The sequence below is a fragment of the Protobothrops mucrosquamatus genome, unplaced genomic scaffold (assembly GCF_001527695.2).
Source record: "Protobothrops mucrosquamatus isolate PMUCROS unplaced genomic scaffold, P.Mucros_1.0 scaffold336, whole genome shotgun sequence".
Lineage (NCBI taxonomy): Eukaryota > Metazoa > Chordata > Lepidosauria > Squamata > Viperidae > Protobothrops > Protobothrops mucrosquamatus.
Genome location: NW_015386674.1, coordinates 324,762 through 334,866, shown reverse-complemented (window position 1 = coordinate 334,866; position 10,105 = coordinate 324,762).

The following is a 10,105-nucleotide window of genomic DNA, read 5'->3' as shown; positions in this document are numbered from 1 at the left end:
TTTTATATTTTGATAAACTATTAAAAAATTGTAACTTAAGATTTTAACAGGAATAAACCACATCACAGTTGGACTCTGAATACATGGGGACAGTACAGTGCCTGGACATCAATACAAACAAAGCGCGTCACTGAAGCCTGTTAATACCAGGTGACAGTCTGCAGGTCATAGTACAGCCAACAAGGCTTCCTCCAGTAATCTCAGACATCAGCTCTTTAACAGAACATGGATCCACCTGGTAACCTGACCCCATGACATGTTATTTAAGGCTTTATTATGCGAGTCTCAGTAGGTGGCAGTATCTGGCCAATCTTTTCTAGACTCATAACTAAGGAATGCTACAGGCCAGTTAAAAAATACATCCCGAAAAGGAAGCAATGGCAAAGCACTTCCGTACAATATAGTTAAGAAAAATACACAGGTGTGTCTCACCAGGAGTTCAATTCAACTAGATCTGACCTTAATTATTTAAGCAGGTTTAAGTAGATATCTTTTGTATTATACAGAGCTTATACGTAGTTTAGCTGCACGTATATTACTGTTGGCTTTTAACAGACCCTTGCTATCCATCGTCCTCACAGAAAAGCAGGTGGGACATAAAACTAGGAATCCCGAAAGAGCCAAAAGCTCCGTTTAAAAAAGGTGGGCCAAGAGCAAAACCAACTAACCACAGAGCGAGGAAAAGTGACTACAAAACGTCCCGCTGAGCCAAGCAGAGGCTACAAAAGAGCGCGATCGATGCGTACACGAAGACTAGTGGCATCGAGAGACCTTTCAAGAGGTGTTGAGAAGTCCACGGGAAGGTTGAGACTTCTGCGGCAGGAGGTCTATATACACGCTTCCGCACGCCCAAGCCAGCATTGCTCCCTCGTCACGCACGCTCGTTTTGAGGTCTCCAAAAACAGGTGGATTTAAGAAGCCCGCCCCGACCGACACGGATTATTTCCCTCTCCGCATTTACGACCCAAGCAGGCCAGGAACTGCGAACTGGGAGCAGGAAAACTGCCGCAGATACAAGGGTGCAAACAGCAGGTGCTCTCGGAATGGGACGGTTAGGATGGCCACCGCCACCTTCTCCTCCCGGGGCAGCTCCAGGGGCAAAAGCTGGGTGCGGGGCAGCCCCGGAAAAGGACACCTGTTGAAACACTTGCAAAGGCGGCGGCTCCGGCGCGGGAGGAAAGCGTCGCGCGAGCGAGGGAGCGAGAGACGGCGCGAGGATGCGGCGAAAGCAGCGCCCACCTCCTCCCCGCGCCCCATCGGCGGCTTACCCAAGTGAGAAGCGCTCCGCACCGCTCGCCAGGGCCCATCTCGCCCATGGCTGCGCCGCTGCAGGAGCCCGTCTTCCAAGAGCCACGCCTCCTTAGAGCGGCCCTCGCGCCTCGTCCTGACGTCACCGGCGTGCAATTAAGGCGGAGGAACTGGGGAAAAAAAAAAATATGCCTCTGGAGACGCTCTAGGAAGTTAGATTTGAGTATTCCATTCGGCGAAGAAAGAAGCGCTCGGGGGCGGGGTTTGTTTGGCTCAGCGCGTAGGAGGGGCGGGCCCTCGAGACCTCCTGTGGGAGAGGCAGGTCTGGGGGTGGGCGGTGTAGTATTGATACACTCTATACATGCCCAGAGGCATATTTTATCTCGTGTACGTTCCCGTAGTACAGAAAACCATTTGTAAGAGTTGTTTGGATTTCAATTTCTTGGCCGTCTAGCCATCTCATCAACCCTCAACAGATAACCACCCCCACCCCCCGGCACTCTGCATCAGTAACGTGTTAGCAATAAACCGGTTCGCCACGGGAAATGTTGAAATGCCGAGGGATGAAGTCTGTCGAAAGGGCGCGCTCCGGAGAACCAGGAGTTGGATAGTTTCTAGTAGGAGAGTCCCCACTAGGGGGCAGCAGCATGCCTCGCTTTTGTGTTACTAATGAGAGGAAATTTGATTTTGACGTGAGCGATGAGTCTTAAGGAATGACTTCAGTATCCCAGCTAGCGTTTCATTTGATACAGGCAAATAAATAAAAAGGCTGAGTCTGGTTGCTGAACTCCAACTATTAACAACCTGGAAGGAAGAGAAAAATAACATAAAAAGGTGGCCTGTCACATTTTCTTACAGACTTAGTGGAGCATGCTGTCCTATGATGTCTATGGAGATTCTCAACCATCCAGGTCATGGTTGTCCCAAAGGGGCTTTTGGGGAACTGAAGAAGCTTGGATGAGAAGCGAAAGGAAAAACAAAGTCCAATTGCTATGCTATGGTGTGATTTATTTGGCTTAGCTGAATTTCTGCGTGTGCCTAAGCATGGCACAATCATGTACTGAATATAATAATTTTGTCTTTAGTTCACACATTATATTTATTTCACACACACACACCCCAGCTCATGAAAAAGAACCTTAAGTGCGTAGTTTATTACACTGATATTATCTTAATATTTTATCCCTGATGCTGAAACCATTGAAAGCCAAAACAACTGTAACCAACTTAGAATTATTACACATTACTATACTGGGAAGTCAGGGCAGCAGCTGAGAACAAAGGCCCTTAACATGCTATGTGATCACAGGCATTGTTTCTTGTAAACCATCTTTTTGTAAACCATGTGAACCCAACCAAATATGAAATAGCTAAACAATAGTTTAGCACAATATGTGAATTTCTACCTTCATCTCACCATGTTCCTTAGCCCCCACCCAGTCCCATGACTTTTAGTCAGTCATGTTTGTTTTAGGTTTCCAATGTCACACTTTTCCAACAATGTTGCTCTGTTGTAGAAATTCTGGTATAGTTTTTAGCCCCAATCCCCAGAAGTTGCATTAACAGAAGGATTCAGTCAAGATCACGTGAGGTACTAATACCACTCAGCCTTAGTAAGACCACACCTAGAATACTGCAACAAGTTTTGGTCACCATACTATAAAATATGTTGAGACAAAAAAAAAGGGCAGACAAGAGCAACAAAGATGATTAGGGGACTGGAGGCTAAAACATATAAAGAACAGTTACAGGAACTGGGCATGGCTAGTCTAGTGAAGAGAAGGACCAGGGAACACGTGATAACAGTGTTCCAATATTTGAGGGGCTGTCACAGAGACGAGAGGGTCAACCTATTTTCCAAAGCACCTGAAGGCCAGACAAGGAATAACAGATGAAAACTGATCAAGGAGAGATTCAACCTAGAAATAAGGATAACTTTTCTGACAGTGAAAACAATCAATCAATGGAACAGATTGCCTTCAGAAGTTGTGGGAGCTTCATCACTGGAAGCTTTCAAGAAGAGACTGGACTGCCAACTGTCAGAAATGATATAGGGTCTCCTGCTTGGGTGGGGGGTTGGACTAGAATAGATGATCTACAAGGTCCCTTCCATCTATTCAATTCAATTCAATTCAATTCAATTCAATTCTATTCTATTCTATTCTATTCTATTCTATTCAGAATATTTAGGGCTGCAGTGGTAGATATTTATTTAGCAAAATATCCTATGGAACGTAACTAGATCCATATTGACATCATTATATACTATATTTTCATCCCATCTTTTTATGTATAAGTCAATGTGATGAACATACAATATCTAATACTTCTTGCTTCTATTTTTCCCCACAACAACAATCGTGTAAGGTGGGTTGGGTTGAGAGAGAATGACTGGCCCAACCTCACCCAACCAGCATTCATGCCAAGGGAGGCATCAATTCAGAATCTCCTGGTTTCTATGCCAGTACCTTAACCACTACACCAAACTGGCTCTCAAAGTGGTATAGAACTGAGATGTCTAGAAGCCTAAAAACCTTATAATTCAAGTAATAACAAGCATGCCAGACATCATCTTTAATCTTATTAGGTTACTGATAAATTTGGGATTTTTAAAAGAACATTCTTAGACCAGAGAAGCCCATAGTTTTAAGTGAGTTATATATTTCTTTATGATATGTATGTAGAATCTTTCCTTTTACAATTCCTAAGAAGGTTTCAATCAGTTGTTTTGGGATTGCTGCTCCTAGAATGACTGACCAGTTTCTGGTATCTCTGGGAATTCTGAGGGTTGTGGTCCCAAAAGATTTTGTTGACGCCCAGCTAGAGAAGGATTTCAAGGTATATAAAAACATGTTTAATCTCAAAAGACTCTGTTACATAGGGTGAAGCTGAAGGTAGTAACTTTTCCATAATGGCCCGCAACGATTAGAATATATATTTTTTGCCTTTAAGCCCAACCCACTCTCTGCTGTGCCAAGCTGACTACTTACCAGTCTTTGGCAAATATATATCCCACCAGAGAGCAATGTGTTTTATTTTTTCATGTCCTGTGCTCCTTGTAACCACTGAGATGGAAAACAAACTCCATGTGGGAAAGTTCCCAGCTGGGTTATTTTGGCTACCTTAGGTGGAAACGTGTTATTGGCCTCTGTGACTCAGGAGCAACTCAGACACTGTCTGCTCCCAGCTTCCCTTCCTAGGGCTGTCTAGTATTAACCCATATATTAGTTTTTCAAATTTGTTCCAAATGATGTGTACATAAAAAAAGAGTATGTTCTTTTTGTGCTTTTACTGATTAGGGGGTCAATTTCTGTCACTGCCATCACTGCTACCCTATTATTCCATCTCTGTTTTGCAGGTTATACTGAACAGTTATTTATTATACTGATGATATTTTAAATTTTTCTAATAAGTCAGGTACTCCAGATCAGCGGTGACTAATCTGATTACTCACCTGATATATTGGGATTTGAAATCCCATAAGTCCTAGATAGTGTTATGAATTGCCTTTAGATGGCTGAGAATTCTGGGTATTGCAATGCCAATTCATCTGGAAGGCAACCTAGGATTACAGCATAGAGGATTTCTGATTGAATTTCCACTTCAGCCGTTAACATTAGGCAACCTTACTAAGTGTTTTTTTAGCCTTCCATCTGCGATACATAATGTGTATGTGAAACACTCTTAATAATCAAGAAAAGTACCATAAATTAGCAGGTACATATCCCTTCATAGCAATCCTTGATTCAATTTTTGATTTCCCTTCCTTGATATCCCATCAGCTTTGATAATAATCTTAATTCCCAGTAGGATTGTTATATGACCAATATGGTTTTTAAGGATCAATCTTTAAAAGCTAGACTTTTTTTAATATGGCATCTTTTAAAGCTGGTGATCTAATTTCTTTTATCTAACCATGCTGAAAGTATTTCTATTAAGACTCCCTCTGTCAACTTTAGGACTTTTTGCTGATAAGGAAATCTGCCCTGAAACAAGGTGGAGATAAGAGTGTTTAAAATTGGGTTTTCTGGCAGTCTTTTCCTACATACGGAAGAGTAAAACTGAATGGCGTTTATTTCTGTTGCAAGGCAATCTAGTCAACCTTGCAAACAATACAAGAATGATATTATTTTATAAGGTTTGTGTTATGATCCCACTTGTCACTTGATGTAGATGATTTGTGGCATAGAAAAAACCAATTTCAGTAAATACTCCATAATGGATTCTTATAAGTGATTCTTATTGCAAGCAAACAGGTGAATGGGAATTTACTCACTGGCATGAAATACTATTGTATTACTGTTCCCTCCTCAAACACACATACGCTCAGACAAAATCATGCCTACACTTTTCGTCTAAAATTTCTTCATGGACTATGTAAACATTCATGCTTTGTAATAGTTTCCAGTATGCTAGGTTTTATATCATACTCTTAAAAAGTATGAAAGTATTTTAATTGGACAGTGTGTGTGGAAAAGTGTATTCTTACACACTTTTCCACATATGTTGTCCAGTTAAAATGCATTCTGCCTCACTTGCTTGAACTATGCTTCTGCTCTCCACAAATTTGTACAATGTAAGCAAATCATATTAACACTTGATTCAATCCAACAAATACCTCATTTGGACTCTTCATCATCCTCTTTCACATGATCCTATATATCCCTGCACACACCCATTTACTCTCTGCTCAATGCATCCTATCACAAACTCTGTACCACATATATCCAGCCTCTTGTTGCACGTACACACCCTGTCTCTGGCGTGCGGTTGTTGGGCAGCTGTTCTGCTCTAGGCACGTCCTGGTTGGAGAAGCCGCCCACAGTTAAAAACAGATGATTTCACAGAAAAGCAAACAGAGGAGGCAAGAGAAGGATATTTAGGAAAGGGAAGGAGAGGTCAGGAAAAGAGTATTTTGTTGCCGATTTTCTCTATTTGGGGGTAAAAATATGGAACAGGGTGACAGTAACACCAGGAATTAAGGACTGGGCATATTTAGTTACACAATAAATTCCTTCGGTGTCTAGAATGAAGTGTACTACCCAGTCCAACAGTATGGGGATAACACCCAGGTTTGGGCAGGACATGATTAATTCCAGGAAGAACAACCTGGGAATTTTAGTGATCAGGCAAACAGTAAGTTGGCATTGGGTCAGAATTCTCTGGTTTGCTCCGCAGCTTCTGTCAAACGCATTTAATTAATACACAGGAGATGGGAGGTGATTCTAGGGTTATAAGATTAGGAAAAATATGAGTTCACATTTGTATTAGCTACATGAGGAAGTTGAGATGTGTTCTCATTCATAGTAAATATCTACCTTTCTCCACGGTCTACATCAGGGGTAGTCAACCTTGGCTCTTTTATGACTCGTGGACTTCAACTCCCAGAATTCCTGAGCCAGCCATGCTGGCTCAGGAATTCTGGGAGTTGAAGTCCATGAGTCATAAAAGAGCCAAGGTTGACTACCCCTGGTCTACATAATCCTAATAGAATCTAAGGAAACTGGAGTCTATTCTGCTTGCATCCACCTTAGTGGAAGCACTGGCCATCCATCTATGCTTTTTGATGGTATTCTAGTATTTGTCAAAGATGTAAACAGGCAGGTAAAGAAGCCAACACCCTAAATGTTGTGGCCAAATTGTTTCTACCTAGTCATTAACTCCCAGTTTGTTAATGACCTTTAATAACTGGTAATTACAGTTTGGGCTAGGGAGGAACCAGGCAGGTGCTGGTGTACAGATCAGACAACTCCAAAGTATATTTATGGGCAGGAGAACATGTAGCAGTTAAGAAGGATGGACATGAACAGTAAAAGGTAGATCCGATGAAAAGCAAAAATGGGAGCCCGATTATTGAATTCCCTTGGGGGGGTGTTTGATGTACCCAATTGAATGAATATAGACTTCTGTCTCTGTCTATTATTGGAAATTCCCAACTGTTAATAAGGGACAGGCAAGTTCTGTGGGACTGCCCCAAAAGATCAGATAATTACAGAAATACTCCTTTAATATGTATTTTGCATGTCTTATCCATTTGATATCCCTGGGGTAGGTTAAGAATGACACATCCTGAAGAGGGTCTTTCCCTTGAATAGTTAAGATTCCTTCAACCATGAATTAGGCATACATCTAGGATGGCTTCCAGGGCCATGTTTGTTTGTGGGATGGGTGGCTATGATGGCTAGCTAATTTGCCACTTCCTCTGAGCCAAAAATTCTGACATTTAGCCCTCATCAGTTGGAGAAGTGTTTTGGTGAATACAGATACAGGGAAAGACAGCCTATTATGCTCTCAGACTGTAGAAAATATGATGTGTGAACTGGAAGATTGATTTGCACATGGTCTCCTTCCCTCTTAGGCAAACAGCTGTTTTCTCTAGAGACTTCTTTCCCACCCTTGCCAGTGGCCACTTCAGAGCAGCCATGGCTTTGACCCTAGCGAGTACAGTGAGCTTTTCCCGGCAGGCAAGTGGCTGAGCCCTTGGCCCTGCTGGGAAGGGAAGTCTGTTCTCTATGACTCATATACTGGGCGAGGCAACCCCCTCCTTTCAAGACCGCAGCCACCACAAGACTCAAGTCCAGATAACAGTAAGGAGGGAAATGCAACGCAGCATGCGAGCACACACACACACACACACACACACACACACACACACACACGTACACAAACACAGACAGCTTAAGTAAATACATTTATCTTTATATTAGGGAAATTTGTCACGGAGCATACATGTGTAGTGCCAGAAGCGAGTTTTTCATAAACACACACTTTTTTTTATTGAAGCCTATAAGTTTGTGCTATTTGTACAGGCAACATGGTGATAAATGCATACTTGTTACAGATTGTGGGTATGGTAAAAACTAATCTTCCCCAGGATGATGCTGTCCAGATGTTTTGGCCTACAACTTCCATAATCTCACAGTCAGAAAGGATGAGTAAAGCAGAAGTATAATATATTGTGTATTACTTCAATATTAATCCTCCTGCAGTGTGACAACTGGTAGCTGAGTTCTCCCTGGTTAGCATATATATACCCATACAGGCTACTGTTAGTGCTCAATTACTGCAACACTATACTATACTATAGTGCTTGAATGAAAATCTTTTGGCTACATCTTTGGCTACCTATCTTTACCATGAGGAACTTATTTTATATATTGATTTTATTTATTGTAGGGCACTATGTCACACATATTCTATCCCTTGTGTCTGTTGGGAAGTGGTTTGTGTGCATGTAAGTCTGTGGCCATTGTGCAGCCCGAGGTATGTGCACCTTAACTATGGGTAAAGGCAAATGATGAACCTGGTGACCTTGTTTACTTCACCCTTTGCTGTGTGGAGTACAAAGGGAAGCAGTCAAGACTTGCAATGGGAGGAGATCAAGGAAAACAGACTGGTAGCACATATCCCAGTTCCCATGACAGCAAGAAGACTGCAAATTGGGACATATCTCCACACCCATTATGGCGCAAGGTTTGCTTCTGTCCCACGTCATTACCATGGTAGCAGCTGCTTCCTGTATGTCTGGCAGATTCCAAGGCCTCAACAATGAACTTCCTGTCAGAGAAGGGAAAGCACATCCTAGCTGGGGATGGAAAAAGAGTAGGCAGAGCTGACTGCTGGGACATGGGACCTGAGACTTTTCTACTTGCAGGGCATTGGGTTCAGCAGCCCTCTAGATCACATGTCAGACCAAAGCAGCACAACATCCACTTAACTGACATAACCACTGGGCTAATGCTCTTCTGTTAATAACACACATACACCATAATCTTGCCTTATTTTCAGTCTAATAACCGTAGCTTAGGATTCTCTGCTGGTCTGGATAGCTCCTTAGATCCAGCCAGATCCCTTCTGCCTTAGAAATCATCTCTCTGCAGGAGGCAGGCTTGATGCCAGTGTGGGGCTTGATATCTGAGAACACCCCCAGCTTCCCTCCCTTTTCTGGGCTTGGTCTAGCGCAGCTGCTGGGAAAAGGAGTGGAGTAGAGCTGACGCAGGGATGGGGTGTGGGGAGCAGCTCCCAGGCTTTGGAGTGCCGCCCAAATTAAATTAACCCTTCCCTGGGCATCTGTACAGGATGTGCCAATCTATGGAGGAAGCAGCCCATCCTTCCAGTACTATGGGCAAATTATAGTGATTCATACAGGATAGAGACACCCTCCTACTTTTCAGGAGCCCAGCTATATGTCTTCACTGTATAGATGAGGGAAATAGCCACGAGGAAGGCAGAGCAGGAGACTGGGGGAAACACAAGCCATTTGCAACAGTGAAACCAAATTTGTTATTGGAACCCCACATGTGCTCTCGAAGTGGGGAAGACTTCCGCACATCCCATATTCTCACTTACCAAGCCTACTTTAAATTAGGTGCAAGTTGCTCAAAAAATATTTAGCCTGGCATCTTCCAAACTTCTAGAGTATACTATATCAAAAGTGCTCCTGAAATAGATAAAAAATAATACACAACTTTTAAGAAAATATTCGTGCGAAAGTGCTCCTGAAATAGATAAAAAATATTGGTTCAGTTTGTGACCTTGTACTTACCATGTAATATGGGATATATATATATATGTAATAGATGTGACAGTTTTGATAAAAAGGAAAGGATTTGGAGGAAAAGAGTTAAAATAGAATGGGATGAAAACCAGTTCAAAGAGAGGAGGGTACAAAACCTATTGGTCTCTTAGCAGAATTGTGGCAGGGATCCTGTTTCTTTTCTTTCTTCTCTTAATAATGACTGTGATCAGATTATAAAAATGGATCATGGTGTGAAGTGCAGGTATGTATTTTGCAGTGTACCGTATTTGCACAGATATATTTCCTTGGGGTAAAATAATTAACTGTTCATTTCTGTAA